This window comes from Euprymna scolopes, chromosome 2 (genome assembly GCF_053919585.1).
Source record: "Euprymna scolopes isolate OS-2025 chromosome 2, ASM5391958v1, whole genome shotgun sequence".
In the NCBI taxonomy this organism is placed as follows: Eukaryota; Metazoa; Mollusca; class Cephalopoda; order Sepiida; family Sepiolidae; genus Euprymna; species Euprymna scolopes.
This window is the reverse complement of record NC_136483.1, coordinates 14796581-14823283: the sequence shown is the minus strand read 5'-3', so window position 1 is coordinate 14823283 and position 26703 is coordinate 14796581. Positions and strand designations below refer to the sequence as shown.

The 26703-nt window shown below is 30.0% G+C and overlaps 1 protein-coding gene across 5 annotated transcripts in view; it reads right to left on the bottom strand.

Moving 5' to 3' along the window:
• Positions 1 to 26703, bottom strand: part of LOC145288909 (putative nuclear hormone receptor HR3) — a 938903-nt gene that overhangs the window by 578023 nt on the left and 334177 nt on the right. For all 5 annotated transcript variants that reach the window (XM_080136367.1, XM_080136371.1, XM_080136368.1 and 2 more), the window contains one exon: positions 24861 to 25005. The gene's annotated coding sequence lies outside the window, so the exon portion shown is untranslated. The remainder of the gene's footprint in view (positions 1 to 24860; positions 25006 to 26703) is intronic.

The following is a 26703-nucleotide window of genomic DNA, read 5'->3' as shown; positions in this document are numbered from 1 at the left end:
TATATATAAATATATATATATATATCTATATATAAATATATCTATATATATACCTATATATATAAATATATATATATCTATATATAAATATAAATATATATATCTATATATAAATATATCTATATATACCTATATATATATATAATATATATATATCTATATATAAATATATCTATATATACCTATATATATATATAAATAGTATATATCTATATATAAATATATCTATATATATATACCTATATATATAAATATATATATCTATATATATAAATATATATATCTATATATATATAAATATATATATCTATATAGATATATAAATATACATATCTGTATATATATCTATATATATATATACCTATATATATATATATAAATATATATATCTATATATATATATAAATATATATATCTGTATAGATATATAAATATATATATCTGTATATATATCTATATATATACCTGTATATATATATGAATATGTATATCTATATATAACTATATATATCTATATATATATATCTATATATATATCTATATATCTGTATATATATCTATGTATATACCTATATATATATATAAATATATATATCTATATATATCTATCTATATCTATATATATATATCTATATATATATCTATCTATATATATATATATATATCTATATATATATATATCTATATATATATATATCTATATATATATATATCATATAATATATATATCTATATATATATATCTGTATCTATATATATATCTATATATATATATCTGTATCTATATATTATATATATATATCTATATATATATATATCTATATATATACCCATATATATACCTATATATATATCTATATATATACCTATATATATACCTATATATATATACCTATATATATACCTATATACATATATATATACCTATATATACCTATATATATATATACCTATATATTTACCTATATACATATATATATATATACCTATATATATATCTATATACCTATATATACCTATATATATATCTATATATATACTATATATATATATATCTATATATATACCTATATACATATATATCTATATATATACCTATATACATATATATATATATACCTATATATATATCTATATACCTATATATATATATATACCTATATATACCTATATATATACCTATATACATAGATATATATATACCTATATATATATCTATATACCTATATATATATCTATATACCTATATATATATCTATATACCTATATATACCTATATATATATATATATATACCTATATATACCTATATACCTATATATACCTATATATATATCTATATATATACCTCTATATATATATATCTATATATATATACCTCTATATATACCTCTATATATACCTATAGATATATATACCTATAGATATACCTATAGATATACCTATAGATATACCTATATATATACCCATATATATATGCGTATATATATACCTATATATATATGCCTATATATATCTATATATATGCCTATATATATATCTATATATATACCTGTATATATATATATACCTATATGTATATATATCTATATATATATATATATATGTATATATATGCCTATATGCCTATATATATACCTATATATATACACACCTATATATATACCTGTATATATATATATATACCTATATATATACCTGTATATATATATACCTATACGTATATATACCTATATATATATATATACATATACCTATATATATACACCTATATATATATATATACATATTCCTATATATATACACCTATATATATACATATACCTATATATATATACACCTATATATATATACATAAACCTATATATATATACACCTATATATATACACCTATATATATATACATATACCTATATATACCTATATATATACATATACCTATATATATATACATATACCTATATACATATACCTATATATATATATATATATATATATACCTATATATCTACATATACCTATATATATACATATACCTATATATATATATACCTATATATATATACCTATATATATATACACCTATATATATATATATATATACATATACCTATATATATACACTTGTGCCCGATATTATTCATACCCCCTCTTGAAAATTGAGTTTATTAGGTGTAACTTTGTAAGAATTTATTGTTTACGTCCATATTGATACATATTCTTAATAAACCTCTTCTGATCATTTTCGTCATTTTAAAATCTCGGGATACTTGTAATAAAAGAAATATACAGCTATTTATAAAATCTGCAATGTTCAAAAATAATCATACCCCCTTATTTTTTCAGTATTAATCGAGTTTCTGACTGTTTGTTTCCTTTTTGATTCTTATTTTGAATGCTTTTATACAACCTTTGATTAATTTCATTTCGTTTTTTGCATTTTTCAGAAATTAAAATGATATCAACTGAAAACCAAAAAAAAGAATAAAAATTATTAGAATGGGGAAGAAAAAAGAGCTTAGTAATGATCTTAGGACTAAAATTGTGAATTCACATAAGGATGGTTTAGGTTAAAAGTCAATTTCCAAGAAATTTGAGGTCCCTACAGCAACAGTACAGAGCATCATCAAAAAATTCCAGAGCCACCACACAACAAACAACTTGATTGGTAGAGGAAGGAAAAGGAACTGTCTGCTAGAGCCACCAGGAATATTGTAAGAAGTGTTAATGCAAATCCAACCACCACTACTAAGGACATTTTAGAAAATCTGGAGTCTTCTGGCATAAAAATATCAAGGCAAACATTGCAAAGGACTCTGCGTGAAAATGGTCTGAAAGGAAGAAGACCAAGAAGGACTCCATTGCACACCGGAAAACGCCTTGCAGCACGTCTAAAGTTTGCTAGGACCCATGTGAATTCTCCAGAGTCCGTTTTCTCAAGTATTTTGTGGACTGACGAAACAAAAATTGAATTGTTTGGCCATATTGATGCTTCTTACGTTTGGAGGAAGAAAGGAGAAGCTTACAACCCAAAGAACACCATACCCACGGTGAAACATGGTGGTGGTAGCCTAATGTTTTGGGGCTCCTTTTCGGCTAGTGGTCCAGGTAGTTTGGTCAAGATAGATGGAACCATGAAGAAGGAGCAATATTTGGAGATACTCCAGAAAAACATTAGACAGGATGCGGAGAAGCTCCATTTAGGACCAAACTGAGTCCTTCAACAGGATAATGATCCAAAACATACTGCCAAAATAGTCAAGAAATGGTTTGAGGATAATCACATTAATGTTTTGGAATGGCCTAGCCAGAGTCCTGACCTGAACCCTATCGAAAACCTCTGGCACATATTGAAAACTGAGGTTAAAAAGCGGAAACCTAGAAATTTGAGGGATTAAGAGAACTACTGCATTGAAGAATTGTCAAAAATCAGTGTTGATGCTTGTAAAAACCTTGTTGATAAATATCCAAAACGGTTACAGGCAGTTATTAAGAATAAAGGGCATGCTATTGACTATTAGTAAGAGAGGTATGAATAATTTTGAACTAGTGCCATTATTGTTTTTCTTCGTATAATGCTTCAAACTTGCATAATTTATTTATTTGTTGAGTTTAAATTAAATGCTTATGCTTGATTTATTGTTTGAAATCCCTTTAATATTGTCTATCTTCTGGTTTGAGCAATATTCTTATAGAAATCTCAAAGATCCGAGGGGTATGAATAATATCGGGCACAAGTGTATATATGCCTATACCTATATCTATATACCTATATATATATACACCTATATATATGATGATTGCAATGTCTCGTCAGACGAGTGCAACTCCCTCAGAGATTTAACATCCATGAGCCCAAATGCCTGAGGGAGTATCTATACAAAGATGATGTTACAGAGTCTTAGCTTTGTACGACAGCTAAGTCTCTCTCTCGGTTCAAAATGTTGAGATTCAGCAACAAGCAAGAGCAAGATAGCCAGCAACAAATTAAACTGCAGACCAGCTTAATGCAGGTAATGGTCTTCTGCTTTATTGTTTTTTAAATCAGAGATTTGCTTCTCCCAGAAAGGTTGCCTTCACCACGGCTTACGGGAGCCCTCACCACCCCAATACACACACACAAATATACATGGTGCTAGTTGGCCGTTGACCCAGAAAAAGAGTTCATTCACCCTTTGGAAGGTCTTGTTTTTAATCCTTCAGGGAGACTAGCCGCCCTAATATATATATATATATAAATATATATATATATATATATATATACCTATATATACATGCATATATATATATATATATATATACCTATACATACATGCATATATATATATATACCTATACATACATGCATATATATATATATATACCTATACATACATGCATATATATATATATATACCTATACATACATGCATATATATATATATATATATACCTATACATACATGCATATATATATATATATACCTATACATACATGCATATATATATATATATATACCTATACATACATGCATATATATATATATATATACCTATACATACATGCATATATATATATATATATACCTATACATACATGCATATATATATATATATACCTATACATACATGCATATATATATATATATCTATACATACATGCATATATATATATATACCTATACATACATATATATATATATACCTATACATACATGCATATATATATATATACCTATACATACATGCATATATATATATATACCTATACATACATGCACATATATATATATATACCTATACATACATGCACATATATATATATATACCTATACATATATGCACATATATATATATATACCTATACATATATGCACATATATATATATATACCTATACATATATGCACATATATATATACCTATACATACATGCACATATATATATATACCTATACATACATGCACATATATATATACCTATACATACATGCACATATATATATATACCTATACATACATGCACATATATATATATACCTATACATACATGCACATATATATATATATACCTATACATACATGCACATATATATATATACCTATACATACATGCACATATATATATATACCTATACATACATGCACATATATATATATACCTATACATACATGCACATATATATATATACCTATACATACATGCACATATATATATATACCTATACATACATGCACATATATATATATACCTATACATACATGCACATATATATATATACCTATACATACATGCACATATATATATATACCTATACATACATGCACATATATATATATACCTATACATACATGCACATATATATATATACCTATACATACATGCACATATATATATATACCTATACATACATGCACATATATATATATACCTATACATACATGCACATATATATATATACCTATACATACATGCACATATATATATATACCTATACATACATGCACATATATATATACCTATACATACATGCACATATATATATACCTATACATACATGCACATATATATATACCTATACATACATGCATATATATATATACCTATACATACATGCATATATATATACCTATACATACATGCATATATATATACCTATACATACATGCATATATATATATACCTATACATACATGCATATATATATATACCTATACATACATGCATATATACCTATACATACATGCATATATATATACCTATACATACATGCATATAGATATACCTATACATACATGCATATAGATATACCTATACATACATGCATATAGATATACCTATACATACATGCATATAGATATACCTATACATACATGCATATATATATATATATACCTATACATACATGCATATATATATATATACCTATACATACATGCATATATATATATATATACCTATACATACATGCATATATATACCTATACATACATATATATATATATACCTATACATACATGCATATATATACCTATACATACATGCATATATATACCTATACATACATGCATATATATACCTATACATACATATATATATATACCTATACATACATGCATATATATATACCTATACATACATGCATATATATATACCTATACATACATGCATATATATATACCTATACATACATGTATATATATATACCTATACATACATGCATATATATATACCTATACATACATGTATATATATATATATACCTATACATACATGTATATATATATATATACCTATACATACATGTATATATATATATATACCTATACATACATGTATATATATATATATACCTATACATACATGTATATATATATATACCTATACATACATGTATATATATATATACCTATACATACATGTATATATATATATACCTATACATACATGTATATATATATATACCTATACATACATGTATATATATATATACCTATACATACATGTATATATATATATACCTATACATACATGTATATATATATATATACCTATACATACATGTATATATATATATACCTATACATACATGTATATATATATATACCTATACATACATGCATATATATATATATACCTATACATACATGCATATATATATATATACCTATACATACATGCATATATATATATATACCTATACATACATGTATATATATATATACCTATACATACATGTATATATATATATACCTATACATACATGTATATATATATATATACCTATACATACATGCATATATATATATACCTATACATACATGCATATATATATATATATACCTATACATACATGCATATATATTCCTATACATACATGCATATATATACCTATACATACATGCATATATATATATACCTATACATACATGCATATATATATATACCTATACATACATGCATATATATATATACCTATACATACATGCATATATATATATACCTATACATACATGCATATATATATATATACCTATACATACATGCATATATATATATATACCTATACATACATGCATATATATATATATACCTATACATACATGCATATATATATATATACCTATACATACATGCATATATATATACCTATACATACATGCATATATATATACCTATACATACATGCATATATATATATACCTATACATACATACATGCATATATATATACCTATACATACATACATGCATATATATACCTATACATACATGCATATATATACCTATACATACATGCATATATATACCTATACATACATACATGCATATATATGCCTATACATACATACATGCATATATATGCCTATACATACATACATGCATATATATGCCTATACATACATACATGCATATATATGCCTATACATACATACATGCATATATATGCCTATACATACATACATGCATATATATGCCTATACATATATACAGGCATATATATGCCTATACATACATACATGCATATATATGCCTATACATACATACATGCATATATATGCCTATACATACATACATGCATATATATGCCTATACATACATACATGCATATATATGCCTATACATACATACATGCATATATATGCCTATACATACATACATGCATATATATGCCTATACATACATACATGCATATATATGCCTATACATACATACATGCATATATATGCCTATACATACATACATGCATATATATGCCTATACATACATACATGCATATATATGCCTATACATACATACATGCATATATATGCCTATACATACATACATGCATATATATGCCTATACATACATACATGCATATATATACCTATACATACATACATGCATATATATACCTATACATACATACATGCATATATATACCTATACATACATACATGCATATATATACCTATACATACATGCATATATATACCTATACATACATGCATATATATACCTATACATACATGCATATATATACCTATACATACATGCATATATACCTATACATACATGCATATATACCTATACATACATGCATATATATACCTATACATACATGCATATATATACCTATACATACATGCATATATATACCTATACATACATGCATATATATACCTATACATACATGCATATATATACCTATACATACATGCATATATATACCTATACATACATGCATATATATACCTATACATACATGCATATATATATACCTATACATACATGCATATATATATACCTATACATACATGCATATATATATATATACCTATACATACATGCATATATATATACCTATACATACATGCATATATATATACCTATACATACATGCATATATATACCTATACATACATGCATATATATACCTATACATACATGCATATATATACCTATACATACATGCATATATATACCTATACATACATGCATATATATACCTATACATACATGCATATATATACCTATACATACATGCATATATATACTTATACATACATGCATATATATACCTATACATACATGCATATATATACCTATACATACATGCATATATATACCTATACATACATGCATATATATACCTATACATACATGCATATATATACCTATACATACATGCATATATATACCTATACATACATGCATATATATACCTATACATACATGCATATATATACCTATACATACATGCATATATTATATATATATATATATATATATATATATATATATATATATATATATATATATATACCTATACACATACAGACATGCATATATATATAAACCTATACATTATTTTTTATAACTGTTTTATTTCTTTGTTTTTCGATATTTCTTCGATATTATTTAGTAAGAGGGTTTAGCAGAAAAGCCAACAAACGACTACCCGAAAAAATAAATATACAAGAAATAAATGTAACCATAGTCAATAAACGTTCATTGCATGATTTTTTTTTAAATAGTTTTTAATGCTCTTTACTTGAAATAATTTCAGCAAACCGAAATTGAAACGAAATTTGAGGCGATAACTACTTAAATGAATTTTTATATAAACTACACATGCCATAATTGAATATTCCGCAAGTTCCAAATAACGGGAAACATTAAAATATGTTTATAAATATTCCTTACGTTGACGGAACTCTCTTAAATTGTTAATACAGAATGCTCAGGTGCACCTCCTTCAAATTGAAAACGGGCCTCTCCAATTAAAAGTTGCTGCCATTTTGATTTTCTTTTTAACCGGTTTGTGAATTAAAAAAAAAAATTTTTTTACAAACTACTTAAAAATACAAACCAATGAACTTTCTACCATAAAAGTAACTTTTATTGACTATGGTAACATTTTTTTCTTGTATATTTATATTATTATTATACATATAACATTTTCTCTTTGTAAGGAAACATCATTTTGTTGGTCACTCTTGGCTACGAATGGAAACAAAGTTGATATAAAAGAAATATATTTTTGCGAAAATTATGTTTACTTTTATCATATTTTGCTTGCGATAAAATTTTTGAGTATCAAAACCTATCTCTTTACAACCCCCTCCTGTTCATAACCTATCATACTTTCATCAATCACAGTCCATTTTCTGTAGGCCGTTTTTGAACCTAGTCAACGACGGGTACTTCTGCTAGTATATATAATTATACATATACAAAGCCAAACTACTTGCCAAGAACTTTGCAGCTAATTCTACCCTATGTAACAAAGGTCATCAACTCCCCGTATTTCGTCCTATAACAGACAACACGCTATGCAACATACAAATATCTGTGCGTGAGGTTGCCAAGCTACTCAAGAACCTTGATTCCAGTAAAGCAACTGGCCCTGACGGCATTCCAATTATAGTGTTGAAAAAGCTTCAACAAGAACTTGCCCCCATACTTACAAAACTGTTTAAGCGTTGCCTTAAAGAGAAGTGCTTCCCAACACCCTGGAAAACCTCATCAGTATGCCCTGTATTTAAGAATTCAGGTGATAAGTTATCTCCCTCTCAGTACAACCAATAAATCTCTTGTGTGTCATGAGTAAGTTGCTGGAATCCATATTAAATAAAGAAGTAGTCAACTACCTCAGCAGAAATAACCTTCTTAGTAACATGCAATATGGTTTCCTTTCTGCGAGATAAACAGCAAATGTGCTAACGGTTATATCTCATAGGATTAGTGAATCTATCAACAAAGGCTTCCTTTTTAGGGCAGTTGCTCTTGACATATCAAATGCCTTCGATAAGGTATGGCATAAAGGCCTACTTCACAAGATTTCCAGCTACCGTATAACTGGAAATGTGTTCTCAATTATTAAATCATTTCCTCTGATAGGCTTTTAAGAGTAGTAGTTGATGGGCAGAAATCCGAGGCCCACAGTATTAATGCTGGAGTCTCTCAGGGGTCGATCCTGGGTCCAACTCTCTTTCTGATATACATCAATGATCTCCCAAAACACATACTTAAATCATTCATTAACATCTATGCTGATGACACGACCATCTATGGCAACACATCAAAGGCTGTAAATGACAAAGTTTTCTGATTCTCTCTCCTCTGATCTCGAGCATGTGGTACAGTGGGGGAAAAGGTGGCTGGTTACTTTTAATGCATCTAAAACCAAGCTCCTATCTTTACATCATCAATGCTCCGATCCATCTGGCATCAATTGAAATGGATGGCTCTCTTCTTGGGGAGGCTCCATGTTTTAACAAGCTTCTGGGATTGACCTTTACTCCTGATCTAAAATGGAACACGTACATCAAGTCTGTTGCCAAGGTCGCTGGAAAAATGGTAGGATTCTTTTACCACACCAGAAGATATCTCACTACTGATGCAATTCTCTATCTATATAGAAGCCAAGTATGTCTAAGGATTGAGTACTGCTGCCACATCTGGGTAGGAGCTGCTAAAAAACAGACTATCCTACCTTGACAGAGTACAAAATAGACTTTGTGGCTTAGTGGGGGATGCCCTTTTCTCTTCCCTGCAACCTCTCTCCTACAGAAGAGACGTTGCGAGCATGTCTTTGTTTTATCATTATTTCCATGGCAAGTGCTCGTCTGAGCGCCAATCTCTGGTCCCCCCCTTGCCAATATTTCACAAAAAACACCCGTCTAGCTGAAACCACTGTCCATAATTTCCCCCACTCTTTATCTGTGCCTAAATCAAAACATAGATTCCATGAACAAAGCTTCTTTCTTAGAAGTGCACGCCTGTGGAACTCTGTTCAGTTTGCCTGTTTCCCACCTGACTACAACTTGGATGTCTTCAAGTCCAACATAAACAAATTCCTGATAAACCGCCCCTTTAAGTAAAACACTTTATCAAATATCCATTACTAACGATTACTACGATATTATCCCATTGATTAGTGTACACGTAATAACCCTTATCCATCCCCGAGTAGTTTCCAGGCCTTGATAAGTGGTGACTACCATGTAAAAAAAAAAAAAAAAAAAAAAGCTAGGATGAGATCATAAACACGGCTACGTCTTCTTATATTTACAACATTTTTGTGAATGGGAGTGTGTGTTCTGCAACCCGTGTCTAGGAACATTTATCCAAGGAAATGACGCTCAGTCTGCAGTGGAATGTGGCAGCAAATGGATGTTACTAAAATTAAGCTTCTTTCCTTTAACATTTACAAGAAATGTTCTCAACCACTGATTGCCATGACTAATAGTACTACTCAAGAATCTTTGTTCAAACTCCTCCACTTAACATTCACAGGCAACATGAATTGGAACCAATACATTGAGGACATTGCCAAGGCTGCTGCAAAGAAGGTTGGATCCCTATACAGTACTAAAACAAAAAAAAAATACTCACACCTCTATATCTCTACAAAGTCACTATGCCTATGCATGGTGTATTGTAGCTACATCTTTCCCTCCTAGACAGAGTTCAAACAACAGTCTCCAATCTAATAGACCCTGTACTAACCTCTGTAACCTCTGTTCTATTGCCATAATGTTGCATCCCTGTGCCAGTTTTACAAATATTTTAATGGAATGTATCCTTATAAACTCATAGTAAATTCTTCTAAATAACCCAACAAGCAGCAAAATCCTATCCCTTCACTGTTGATGTCTTCTACTCTAATAACTTTTTCCTTGGACTGCTAGATTTTGAAAATTCTTTTCTGCTTCCCTGACTGTACTAACATATAGAAGTTTAAATGTGATGTCAACAGACATCTTGCTCATCTCCTTACATAGTCCCCTCTAGACAGGACTCAAATTAATAGCCCCTTACCTCCAAGTGATAATACGCCTTATTTGGGATGAAAAAGAATTAAAAAAATCTGATATTATATGTTTTTGATTTGTAGTTATTTTAATAATTCTAATCAAATTTCTAATACAATATTTGTAAGCATTAAGAAATGATACAAAAACATAGTAAATCCGATTAAAATGTTAGCTTTTACAAACATCATTGGTATGTAGTTTTAAAAGAAGAGTTATTTGGATCACACGTTTTCCAAAAGCTCATATTGCATAAGTCCTGAAGCAATAGCAGAAGTGGAAAAGTTGAAATAATATCCAACTGCACATGTTACTTTTGTACCTACTAATGCCCTAATGTCTTACTACATAATCATCTACACCTAAAGTCGGTGCCACCTCCACCAATGGCCAATCATTAAGCCAAGCAAGGGTTCAGCTACTCTAAATTATAGTGTAATGTCTCAGTCTTTATTAGAGATAGAATGCAGAAAACTACAAGTATTTAAACAGGCTTACTTACAGTATAAGAATGTCTTTTTTTTTCTTCTACAGCCACTACAGAAAATGAGTCAGATATTTATTTAGACATTATTTAGATAATATTAGCAAAGACTAATATAATTTCATAGCAAACGTCTTTTATTGGAAAGTAAATGAGAAGCTTGAAATATTTAATGCTAAAATAAAACAATTACCACATTCTGTTTTTAAAATTAGTTTTACTTTTTATTTATTTTTTATATTCTGTAACAAACGCCAAGTATTTTTTTTTTAAATAATTTATTACAAATTTAATATCTAGTAGTAACCATCATTCTCTTTATATAAAAATTATGTGCTATTTTCGTAAAGTTTTTAATTAAGCTAATCTTACACATTTACAGCAAATTATTTTAAAAGTAGATTAATCATGATTTGATATAATAAAAAAAAATTAAAATTGGTTTTAAGAATTAGTTTTATTTAGATATGTAATAACATAAAAACATACAATTTTATGATTTTTTTTATTTACTATTTCAGCAATTTGCCTCATTTTAATTAAGTCTGTATGTGGATTCCATTGACTGAAGTATAAGCAATTAAATGTAACAAATATTTTATTTCTGGCCTTGGGTTAAAATTCAAATGGAGTATATGTTCTGATGCTACACTTTGTTCTTAATTAATGGAGAGGAAACCCTTCTATACTAATTCAATTTGTATTTTTGCAACTGCCAGCGTGACCTTTTTTGGGGAGCTGGTTTCCGTTCACATTAAAAACGACCTTGTATCACATTTTGCTTTGATGGGTAGCAAATAAATAGGTACTCTTGCATAATTTGACCCTAATTCTCGTGAATTCCCATCAAGCATAGATCGGGCGAAATCGGCAATCATCAGTGGCAGCCGAGCGTTGTTCAAATGTTGAAATGCTAACTCGACTTTTTATTTTATTTATTTAATTTTTTTTTCTGGTATTTTTTTAGTAATTTTTAAAGTGATATTAAGGGGTGTGGGTCTTTTCATTTTCTGATTAGTTTTTTTTTTTTTTTTTGTATTTCAATTTCTGGGAGTTTGATTAGCCAATGAGAAAGTGCTATCTAAATGGAAGCAGACGACATTCGAATTGGAAGAAAGCGACTAAACCCCAAAATTAAGCTGACAAACAAATATATTTTCAAACTCGCCAATCAGAAAAATGAATTTGCTGTCCCCCCAAAAATGAGGTGCAACAATTATAAACACAAATGTTCGCTTAAAAAAAGATCATGTGTAAAGGATGATTTCTCCTGGAGATGTACAAATGGACAGTGCAGACAGTGGATATCCTTGTGCACAGGATCGTTTTTTGCGCAATCCAAGTTGGAGATTCCAACAATAATAAAAATCATTTATTTATGGGCGTTCGAAATGGCAACCCTTAAAAATATTTCCTCTACCTCATCTCTCTCCCTTTTTGCCGTCGATGGCTGTTCAACAGTCAACCAAAGTAAAAGATTCCTAAGGAAATATCCTCATACCAAGAAAGTTCTTCCGCCGGCAATTAACAAAAAAAAAATCTCAAGTTTTCTTTAAAAAAAAAATTTTTTTTTTCAATTTCTGTGACTTATTTTTTGTTTTCTTTTTTGTAACAATATTTTTTTGTTGTTGTTTATTTACAAGACTTTTTGTTCAGTCAAGTTTTTTTTGTTGTGGGGGGGGCACAACAAAAAAAAACTTGACTGAACAAAAAGTTTTGTAAATAAACAACAACAACAACAAAAATATGGTTACAAAAAAGAAAACAAAAAAAAAACTTGTACTTACACCTAACAATTATATGGTTTAAAATCTTTTCTTGAAAAAAAAAACAAACAAAAAAACCCCAAACTTTCTGTTAATAAATATTTTGCAAAAAAACAAATTAAATACTAAAATAAAATAAACATTTTAATTTTTCAAGGTAGTTTTTTTTTTTTGTTATTTTTGATTATTGATTATTTGCATTTGTATTCTCCCCCCCCCCCCAGTTTGTTTTGTTTTTTTCATTAGTCTGCGTCTGTTATGATGCTCGGCTGATACCGTGATTGTCGGTCTCGCTCGATCCATGATTGACTGGAATTGACAAGAATTCGGGTCAAATTATGCAAATGTACCAATAAATATAATAAATAACAAGATCTCAGTAATATGTAGATTATTTGATTAAGTTTGTTAACAATCGTTATAGTTACTTTTACTGATAAAGTTTATAACAAGCTAAATACATAAATTTTCCATCAGGTATTTTTTTTTAAGTACAGGGTGGAATGATAAATTTGTTGCTCTAGAAAAGACATGATTCCATTTCTGTTTGATGAAAACCGGTTTTCTTTTTTTGTTGCAGACCATTTATTAGTTGCCCAATTGTGTATAAATCCCAAGAAGTGATAGGAGCCTTTTATCAGGTTTTAAAGTGACACAATGTGCTCTCTACCGATCCAAGTTATGGCAACAGGGCCAATACCAGAACCCTCAAAATGCGAATCCGGACGGTTCAATGCTTAAGGGCACAGCTCAACGCATCGGACAACCCTTTCTGGCCACAGTTATGGTCTTTTGGGTGTTTTCAAGTGAGAGCCACATCATGCCACCTTACATCTTCGAAGTCGGCTTTAAGGTCAACACCAAAGTATACCTGGTTGTGCTGAAGAGTGTTGTATCCCCAGGTGCAATCAGGGGGATGCTAGCAGACCCTAGGTTTGTCAGTAGAACTTGGCGCTGGCCCACGTCCAAAGAGACTCAAGCTTGGTTTCAGAAGGAGTGCTAGGAGTCTGTACCCTTCTCTCACTAGCCCCCTCCTTCCCTAACCTGAACCCGCTGACTACTTCATTTGGCCATATGTCGAAAACATCACCAACATAACCTCCCACAACACCAAAGCTAGTCTGATCGCCACCATCTGTCGAGTATTCGCTGAGATCCTGCCGGCACTTGTGGAAAAGCATGCTCCAAGTTCTAGGCCTGGTGATTGAGGTTGAAGGCTACATTGAATAGATGTCAGTTCTACTACATAATCAAGTTAACCGAATTGATTTTTTTGTTAATAAAAGTTTTAAAATAAAGCTGTAGTGTTGTTTTCTTTAGGGCGAGAATTTTATTGTTCCACCCTGTAGACACGGCCACTAATTTCAGAATTGAAAAAATATCCCCCCCATCCTGAAAAACTTTTTAAAATTATGAAAATTTGAAATGGTATAACCGCATTTATACATGAAAAAACGAAATTGACTGATACAAAATGAAACAATTTGGGTTAAAATGCATAAATTGTTTAGTGAAGTTTGTTGTTATTGTCACCTTTACTCAGTTAAACATGAGAATTTTACATGTTTTTTTTTTTTGGTAAAGTAGTTGCTAATTTCACAATTAAGACCCCCCCCCAAAAAAAAAAATGAAGAAAAAAAAATGAAAGTGCCCTCCCTCCTCATTTATTTTTTAAAATAAGAAAAAAATGAAATTGGCGGATAGAAAACAGAAATGCTACCACCCCAATTTTTCATTTTCAAAATTGAAAAACTATTTGGTTATCATTTTATGTTAAACTAGCAGTTCAGTCCGGCTTTACTCGGGCCTTATGTACTGTTCATAACTTGCCCTACGTGCGAATACACTTTATGTAAGATTTCAAATGTTTAGATCAAAATTTTTCAGTAATTTCATAGAGACGCAGAGTTAAATTAAAAAAAAACATTTTACCCCAATTTGAACCCTTTAACATCTATTATTTTGGTCTCAAATCAAAATACAAAAATATTACCCATGACCAAGTTACCTACATCTAAAATTTCAAGTCTTTAGACCCAAAATTGGCAGAGGAATTAATAGAATCTGCAAAGATCAACTCTTTCAATTTTGACCTTTTTGGCAGCCAAATTTTCGCCCCCAAACTGATTAAAATGCTTGCCGCATGTTTGAATACCTGTTATGTATAACTTTCAAATGTTTTGACCCAAAATTGGCTGAGTAGTTTGCTAGAGGCTGCAAAGGTCAAATCTTTTGAACTTTGACCCCTTGGTAGCTCAAATTTTCAGCAAAACCTTGCTCTATCTCTGAATACACTTTATGTAAAATTTCAAATGCTTAGACCAAAAATTGGCTGAGTAATTTGGTAGAGACTGCAGAGGTCAAATTTTTTCAAACTTTGACCCCAATTTTGGCCTCAAATCAAATTAAAAAGTTTGGTCCATGTCCAAGTAACCTACATTTAAAATTTCAAGAGTTTAGACCCAAAATTGGTGGAGGAGTTTTCAAAGGTCAAAGCTTTGAACTTTGACCCCTTGACAGCCAAATTTGTGGTCGAAAACTGATTAAAAAGATTTTCCCAAATTTCAATACCCCTTATGTCAAATCTCGAGTCTCTATTTGGTAGGGAAATGTACACAGGCACACACAGAGACATTTTCACTTTTGTAGATATATAGATAGATTAATTTCAGAAAGTGGTTCTCCACCTTAAAATGTGAAATATTTAAATTTTGTTGTATTTTTTTGTGGATATATTTTCAGATTGTTTACATGTAATTGATAAAAAAATCCCATTCTGCAAAAAAAAAAAAAAAAAAAAAAAAAAAAAGAAAAAAAACCTTACCTAAGAAGACATCTCCAAAAGGTCCCCATCATGTGTACGTAATTGAAACATATGATTAAACTGCTATTTCAATTCGGATATTTCATATTGTATTCTCCCAGAAAGAATACAAGTAAACATAGATGTGTAATCATATGATTTTAATTGAAAATGCGAAAACCATTTGTTTTTCATATTATGTACTCTATCTGTGAATTAGAAATCCTTTTAGACAGAGTCAATCTTAATTGGGTTCTGAATTTCATTTCCTTTTGTTGTGTAGCAGAGGAGTAGCCAGTGTCAACATAGAAAAGGTAGCTTATGATTAATAATTATGTATGTTGTATAGAATATGAAGTTTACATATATAAAGGATTGAAAATAAGTTTTTTCTTTATCAAAAACTCATAGCTAACAATCATGTGAAGTAGACTATTATGCCAAACTGTATCAAAGACTTAATATGTCGAGAATATTTCTCTGGAAAAGAAGCTCCTGTTAATAAATTCATTTATCCTGTATGATAATACAGTCAGCACTGTTGAGCTTGCAGAATGAAATCCATATTGCTTGTCATGAATAGGCTGCTTTTGTCAAGGTGATTGACAAACCCATGGTCATTTGGGTTATGAGCCATCTATGTTCTCCGTTTGTTATATATATATATATATATATATATATATATATGTATATATATATACTAACAGGAGTACCCATTGTTGACTGGGTTAAAAAACGGTCTACAGAAAATGTAAAGAGATAGGTTTTGATACTCAAAAATTTTACCCTAAGCAAAATATGACAGTAAAAATAATTTTCACAAAAATATATTTTTTTATATCAACTTTGTTTCCATTCGTAGCCAAGAGTGACCAACAAAATGATGTTTCCTTACAAAGAGAAAATGTTATATGATAATATAAATATACAAGAAAAAAATGTTACCATAGTCAATAAAAGTTACTTTTATGGTAGAAACGTTCATTGGTTTTTATTTTTAAGTAGTTTGTAAAAAAAAATTTTTTTTTTAATTCACGAACCGGTTTAAAAAAAAATCAAAATGGCAGCGACTTTAAAATGGAGAGTCCCCGTTTTCAATTTGAAGAAGGGGCACCTGAGCATTCTGTGTTAACAATTTAAGAGAGTTCATAATGTAAGGAATATTTATAAACATATTTTAATGTTTCCCGTTATTTTGTGCTTGAGGAATATTCGATTATGGCATGTGTAGTAATTTCGGTTTGCTTATTTCAAGTAAAGAGCAGTAAAAACTATTTCAAAACAAAAAAAAAATATGAACTGAACGTTTATTGACTATGGTAACATTTATTTCTTGTATATTTATTTTTTCGGGTAGTCGTTTGTTGGCTTTTCTGCTAAACACTCTTATATCGATGAAATATCGAAAAACAAAGAAAGAAAAACAGTTTTGAAAAATAATGAAGCTTTACTTACTTTAGTAAAATACGAAACAGCAAAATGGGATATTAAAAAAGTAAATACGTGATTACTTTAGTTTTTTAAAGCAAAGAATCGATATAAATATTGTTAGGAGAAACATATATACCCCCACCTCCTTATATCATAATGGATATATAGATATGAGCCAGACAGACCTCCCCTTCTCCCCTCCTTCCAAGTCAAGCCAGACAGACAGACCCCCCCTTCCCCCTTCCAAGTCAAGCAGCAGACCTCCCCTTCCTAAGTTGAACAGCGAACAATCGAACGACACAACCCCTCCCTCCCTCACTGATCAAGTACAAGCAGCAGTCAAACACCCACACAAACATAGGTAATCATGACAACCGACATCAGGCGATCGTGACATTAAGTACGGAAAGAAAACATGCGAAAAAGTTTAGTTTCAAGCTGACAACCGTTGTGAAATGACGGCAATATTTTCTGCTCCCCAAAAAGTAGGGATATGCCCCCGCATGGACGACGCATGGTGACCAACAAATGATCAGCTCAGCTCAACTTGGCGGATGGCCATGAGACCAAAAAGGGACATTTACTCCAACATGGAATTACCTTGGTCAACACTATCTAAGGAAAGCCATTCTACCCGAGAACTTTGTCAGCACAAACCGCATATTGAAGATGACAAAGAAAGAAAAAGAAGTGATAAAGAAAAGCTAAGGACATTATCACATCATCGAAATGCGCGCGTCAGGGGAGAAATTCCCACCAAAAAAGCTAAGTATCCATTCTCTCATATTTCACCCCCCCCTCAGCCCACTCAGTGACAGTCGAGTTCTTTCCATGAAATAATTTCTTTCCTCACCAAGCATAAAGGTGAAAGGATTGGAAAAAGAAAAGAAAGATAAGGAGAGAAAGAACATTGTTACCTAACTTTCACTTTGTTCTAATGTTTGTTTCAACTGTGACTTTATGCATTATCAAAAGAAAAGAGAAATCATAACCCCATCCCAACCTGATATTGTCTGCGACCCGACTTTCATTTTGACTATCCTAATATTTTGTTTGGTCTGTGTCTTTATGTTTTGCCAAAGTCTGTGACCCGACTTTCATTTTGAATATTCTAATATTTTGTTTTAACTGTGACTGTGTTTTATCAAAAAAGAAAAGAAAGAAAAGGAGAGAAAAGGAAGAGAAAAAATAATATATCTCCACCAATGACCCCCCCCCCTCTCCATCCTGATCTGATGTTGTCTGTGACTGGACTTTCATTATGACTGTTTTATTATTTTTATTTCCTTCATTTGTTTTTTGTTTGAATAATAAATTTATATATTTTAACGTTATTCATTTGGTGTCCGACCTTTTTCATTCCCTGCAATCTTTATTATTAAACGTGAATGTTATCGGGTAGTCCATGATGATTCCACGGATTCGAAACTTGGGAAATGCCATGCGGTTGTGATATTATTACAGCCGGCAAAATTCCATACTTTTTCTTTTTCTTACGACGTGTATTTGGGTATAGAATTTTTTGCGAAATTCCTAACCCCTAGGCTAGACCCGGAACACGGCACAATATGAATAAGAAGAAAATGGCGCCCTTTTCAAGCAGAACAGCTTCGTTTCAGTTTTACAGTATTGAACGGTGTAGTATTGCACTGTCGGATTCAGGGTTGTACTATTGTAATGTAAAGAACATGCAGAAAGGGTTGTAATCAACTGAATACCTTCTACTACACTGACAAAAAAAGCTTAAACAGATATATAAATAAAAAGGTTATGTAAATGTTTTTAAAAAGTCACGTAATCATGTGAGCAGAATTTTTTTCTTCTTTTGACATAAGAACAAGTAACGTTCTTATTTTTTATTATTTATCTATTTATGAAAGAGTGCCACGTGCAAGTGGAGAAGGAAAAAAACAGTTATGCAAAATTTGTGTCGAGAATTGTCTAAAGCTCCGACTTTTTTTTTTGGCTTTCACTTTAATAAGAACGTGAATTTATGAGGTGAATTTAATCGACACAATATGATTCAACTAAAAAAAATAAATAAAAGCTAACGTGAATTAAAATTAAAGTTAAGGTATTGTGGACCCTCACCCCTTTTAAAAAAACCTTGTTAAACTTTGTGACATATTTACATTCTATGGAGGTCAAGCGCGAACGAACACCCAATAATTTTATTATACCATATTTCTTCAAACTGAAACATAATTATCAAAGTATACTTACGCAAATAGATATGAAAAGCCATTGTTAAAGTTTGTGCCATATTTCCATGGGGTATAGGCGCGAATGCAGACCCCACAATTGTATTATACCATCCCTATTTAAGTTAAAACATACTTATCAAATTATTCTTATGTACATCTATATCAAAAACACTTGTAAACGATTTTTTTTTTTCATTTTTTATTTCCATACTTTGGGGGCCATGCGCGAACGCAGACCCCACAATTTTTATGAACCACCATTCTGCCAGATCAAACATACCCATTCCTGATTCTTGATACATCTTCTATCATTATATGCAATCAGTTTTTTAAAATAGTCAACGATATAGGAGCCTATTCGTGACCACACACACACACAAACGTTCAGCTTTATATATATATATATATATACTATTTTACCTGAGAATTTTATATTGCAGTCTATCCTCAAAGCACTTCCTGATCATTTAATGACCTCTTAGATTCCTTTCATTGGAATTTATTTTTAAACAGATTCATATTAGACTACTGTCGTCCCACCTGGATTTCTGTTGAAGATTATCTTACCAAAAGTTCATTGCTTTGGAGTTTATTTCCCAATCAACCTCTATTTGACTATTATCACCACATGTGGATTACTTTTCCAATGACTTTGCTTGGACTATATTTTATTTTAAATTTTTTTATATCTTTTTTCTACTTAAATATTCTTTTCTTTCCATCCATTTAATTATGTTTCTCTATTTTGCTCCCTCCATCTTTTCTTCTCTATCACCCCATTATCTACCCCCTCTCCTACTAACACTTCTCGTTTTTCATCCATATCCCCTTTCATAATCCCCCATTAATTCACCCCATATTTTTTTTACTTTTTCATTTATAATCTAAATGTTCTCAAACCAATTTTATCTTTGTATACCCCTGTAGTGCTATAATACTATTTTTATCTCCTCTTCTGATGAGAAGCATTTAGTGTCGAGATGCCACGGTTCTTTTCCATTTTCCTTTCATTTTCGTCTTTATTGACCTGATGATTTAATAAAGTTCTACGTAACTTTTTTTTTTTTTTTTTACATAGGCATCACCACATTATCAAGGCCAAGAGGCCACTCAAGGATAAGGGTTAAAGAGTGTACAGTAGAAATTGGACATTATAGTAATCATTAGTAATGAAAATTTGGTAAAGTTGATAACTTATATGGAACGGCTCATCAAGAACTTATTTACGTTAGAGTTGAAGACAACCATATTGTAGTCAGCCGGAAAGCAGGAAAACGGAAGACAATTCCACAGGCGTGCAGTTCTAAGAAAGAAGCTCTGTTCATGGAATCTACGTTTAGGTTTAGGCACAGATAAAGAGTGGGGGGAATTATTGATAGTGTTTACAGCTAGACGAGTGTTTCTTGTGAAAGTTTTACTTTTATTCCTCATCTTTTTAATTTAATATATAAAAGGATATATTATATACATATAAGTTACATTCCAATTTTTTCTGATTTTTATGTATATATTTTTTAATTTAGGCAAATGCGTATATTTTCTTCCTTATTACATGTCTTATACTATCATGATCAAATATCAGTAAAAATTGATACAAATTTCAAAAACTGAAATAAAAAGAAGGTACTTAGGAAAGATGGGAAAAATAGTAAGTCACAAAACATGAAACACACTTTAAAGATGAAAGTCAAATAAGATGCATAAGTAGTATACTGGATTTGTCTGAACTTTATGAAATGCGGTAATTTTGTAAATAACACTTTTTTCTTGGCCAATTACAAACAACACGAGAAATAACATAAACAGGTTAATAACATAAATAGGTTAGTAAAAAAGAAAATCATTTGAAGCAAAAAACTAGATCCGATATTCAAATTTTTGTTTTTTAAGGGAGGTGGTGTCTCACCAGCATTGCTGAGGAGTCAAAATAAAATACTGTTTTGTATTAAATTCCTAAAACAATTTTTCATGATAAACTGATGATCCTTATAATAATATTAAACCTAATGTCTTCTCTTCTGGAAATGTCTTCTCAATTATTAAATCATTTCTCTCTGATAGGTTCATAAAAGTAGTGGTTGATGGGCAGAAATCAGAGGCCCACAGTATTAATGCTGGAGTCCCTCAGGGGTCCATCCTGGGCCCAACTCTTTTCCTGATCTACATTAATGATCTTCCAAATCACATCCTTACATCATTCGTAGACATTTATGCTGATGACACTACTATCTATGGTAGCACATCTAAGACTGTAAATGACCAAGTTCTCTCTGATTCTCTCTCCTCTGATCTTGAGCAAGTAGTACAATGGAGAAAGAGGTGGCTTGTTACTTTTAATGCATCTAAAACCAAGCTTCTCTCTTTACATCCTAAACGCTCTGATCCCCATCTGGCATCAATTGAAATGAATGGCTCTCGTCTTGGGGAGGCCTTGTGTTTTGACAAGCTTCTAGGCTTGACCTTTACTCCTGATCTTAAATGGAACACATACATTAAATCCGTTGCCAAGGACGCTGGAAAAATGGTGGAATGCGTCTATCAATCCAGTAGATATCTCACTGCTGATGCAGTTCTCTAACTATATAAGAGCCAGGTAAGTCCAAGGATGGAGTATTGTTGCCACATTTGGGCAGGAGCTGCTAGAAAGGACTAATCCTGCCTTGATCGAGTTCAAAATAGACTTCGTAGCCTCGTAGGGGAATGTCCTTTTCTTTTCCCTGCAACCTCTTTCTCACAGAAGAGATGTTACGAGTTTGTCTCTGCTTTATCGTTATTTTCATGGCAAGTGCTCAGCTGAGCTCCAATCTATGATCCCCCCTCGCCAAACTTTCACAAGAAATACCCGTCTAGCAGAAAACAATATCACTAATTTCCCCCACTCTTTATCTGTGCCTAAACCTAAACGTATATTCCATGAGCAAAGCTTCTTTCTTAGAACTGCACGCCTATGAAATTGTCTTCTGTTTTCCTGCTTTCCAGCTGACTACAATATGGTTGTCTTCAAGTCTAACGTAAATAAGTTTTTGATGAGCCGTTCCATATAAGTTAACAAATTTACTGAACTTCCATTACTAATGATTACTATAGTGTCTAATTTCTACTGTACACTTAACCCTTATCCTCGAGTGGCCTCTTGGTCTTGATAACTGATGATTCCTATGTAAAAAAAAAAATAATGTGATGATTAACTGACTAACATGCAAAGGAGTAGTCTAATGAAGGACTTGGGACTAAAAGTTTTATTTGTTTTCATATATTTTTAAAGGTTAAAAACTTCTAACAACCTGTCAAACGTGATAAATCATTAAAAAGTAGGTTACTATCCATATATTTTTTACATTGACTCTATTCTATTGTATATTTTTAGAATAACAAATAATTCAAATATCCCTTAAACAATTCTATTAAAAACAACATTACACAACTAGTGACCTGCATATTGATGTGGTATTGATAATGTAAATATTTGTGCAACAATTGTAAGTGCTGAATTGAGAAGATAGGTAAAAAACAAAAGCACAAACAAATAAAAAAGAATCTCCAGCATTTATCTACTCAACAGTCCAAGAATCACTTAGAGCAGGGGTTCTCAACATAGGGTGAGAGACTATATTCCAGAATGATGCAAGTTTAGATGAAAATGAGTGCATTAACTATTTGTTACTCTTTTAAGTATAGTTATTAAGTGGTCATTAAATACATGGCTGAATAGATTTAAAGCAACCATCTATTTAATCATGAGTTCAGAGCATCCAAAAGTTTAGGACCTAAGTTTTAGAGTGCTCGGTTTGAGGGAAATTTCTTGAGGGGTGTGGAACAAAACAAAAAAACGGTTGGAAACCACTAATTTAGAGAAAAGAATAATTCATTTCAAAGCTTATTTTTATACTTACCTTAAGTTTTGCCATCCTGTGCTAAAGGCAAACAAATTAGCAAAAGTAAACTTCCATTGGATTCTCTCAGGGTAATATCCACATTGCTTACATCCAGATTAAATGGCAATCTTTCTTAAGTAATCGAAATTGCCAAATTATATTTCTAGATAAAAGACAAAAAAAAAAAATTAAATTATATTTCACAAATAAAAACTAAATCTAAATCATTACATTTTCTATTAAAACAAACTTTTCAATGCTTTTAATAGATTTTTTCTAATCAACCTTATAACCTGCTTGAAAATAGGAAAATTAATTTCTGATATCTTCTAATATAGTATGATTTATTGGTATTCACAAATATTGAAACTACCATATCTTAAGACAACTTGTGAATCTCGTGTGTTTTTGATTAAAAAGAAATTGTCAAAATTCACATGATTTGAATGAAGATTAGACTAAATCATAAACTATTTTATTTTATACATGGTTATGCATTTCAAATTACATCTGAAGAGTACTTTCACTTTCTAAAAGAAAAACAAATGACACAAACATATGTAATCAAAACATTAAAAACAAATAATTATGTAATTGATACTTATATGAAACCAAACAGTTCAAGATTATTTGATATATCTCAAAAGAAAAGCAACATTTGTGTACAATCATTGACAAGTAATATTCATTTTATAATACAAATATAATGTAACAATATATTAAGGAGATAATGGTTTAACTGATATTATTAAAAAAAAAGGTTTACAGAAAACTTGAATCATAAAATAAAGAGTATATTTTTGCTCTTGTTTATAAGCTAAATTAAAAAGGAATATTATTAAAGCTATGAAGATAATCTTTCATAATTTTATGTATAACAATAGCATAATTTTATAAAACTGACCAAAGAGCTTATGTCTAAAAAAATCCTAAACTGAATATTCCTAGAAGTAAATTAAATCATCCTTAGGATAGTTATTTCCCTTATCAATAGGTGATGACTAATTATGCAAAATTTAAAGAAATTGGTCCATACCTACTGAAAAATATTAATGACAAATTACAAAATTGGTTTTAATGTTAACATATTCTATCTGACCAGATAATTCTTTCAGTTATTACAGAAATTCATGATTTTTAAGAGTAAGTCAAAAATGTATAATGTTACCTACATTTCTTACAGAGATTAATCATTAACTTGAATTTAGAAGTTAAATCAAAAACAAATTATGCACACGGATACGATTAACATTCACTTTATTGACAATTCAGATATAGATTCCAGATCTAAAATGGGAGACAAATATTCGGTCTGTTATTGAAGACACTGGAAAAATGGTTGGATCATTCTATTGCTCCAGAAAGTATTAGACCTCTGATGCAATGCTATACCTATGTAAAAGTCAGATACGTCCTAAGATGGAATACTGCTGCTGCATGTAGGGAGGCACTGCACAGAGCACACTTGTTTTCCCTACCACTTTCTCAGAGATGTTGCTAATTTTCTCTTTCTTATTTTCATTAAAGGTGCTCAATTGAGCTCTAATCTTTAGTTCATCCTTGAAAGGCATTCACAGCAAGAACTCCTATCACAAAGGAAAAAGTTCTTCATTTCTCTATGTGCCTAGCTTCAGCCGAATTTCCATGGATAGAGCTTCTTTGCAAAGGCTTCCCATCTGTAGAACACATTACTGTGAGACTATTTCCCTGCTGATTACAACTTGATATTTTTCAAATTCCATTTTCAACAAACTCTTGTCATAAAATGCCTTACTTTGTAATTAACCACAATTCATAACATTGATCAATGTTAGTATTCCCATAGTGTTCTTCATCTTTTGACAAAGAATAATTCTATCAC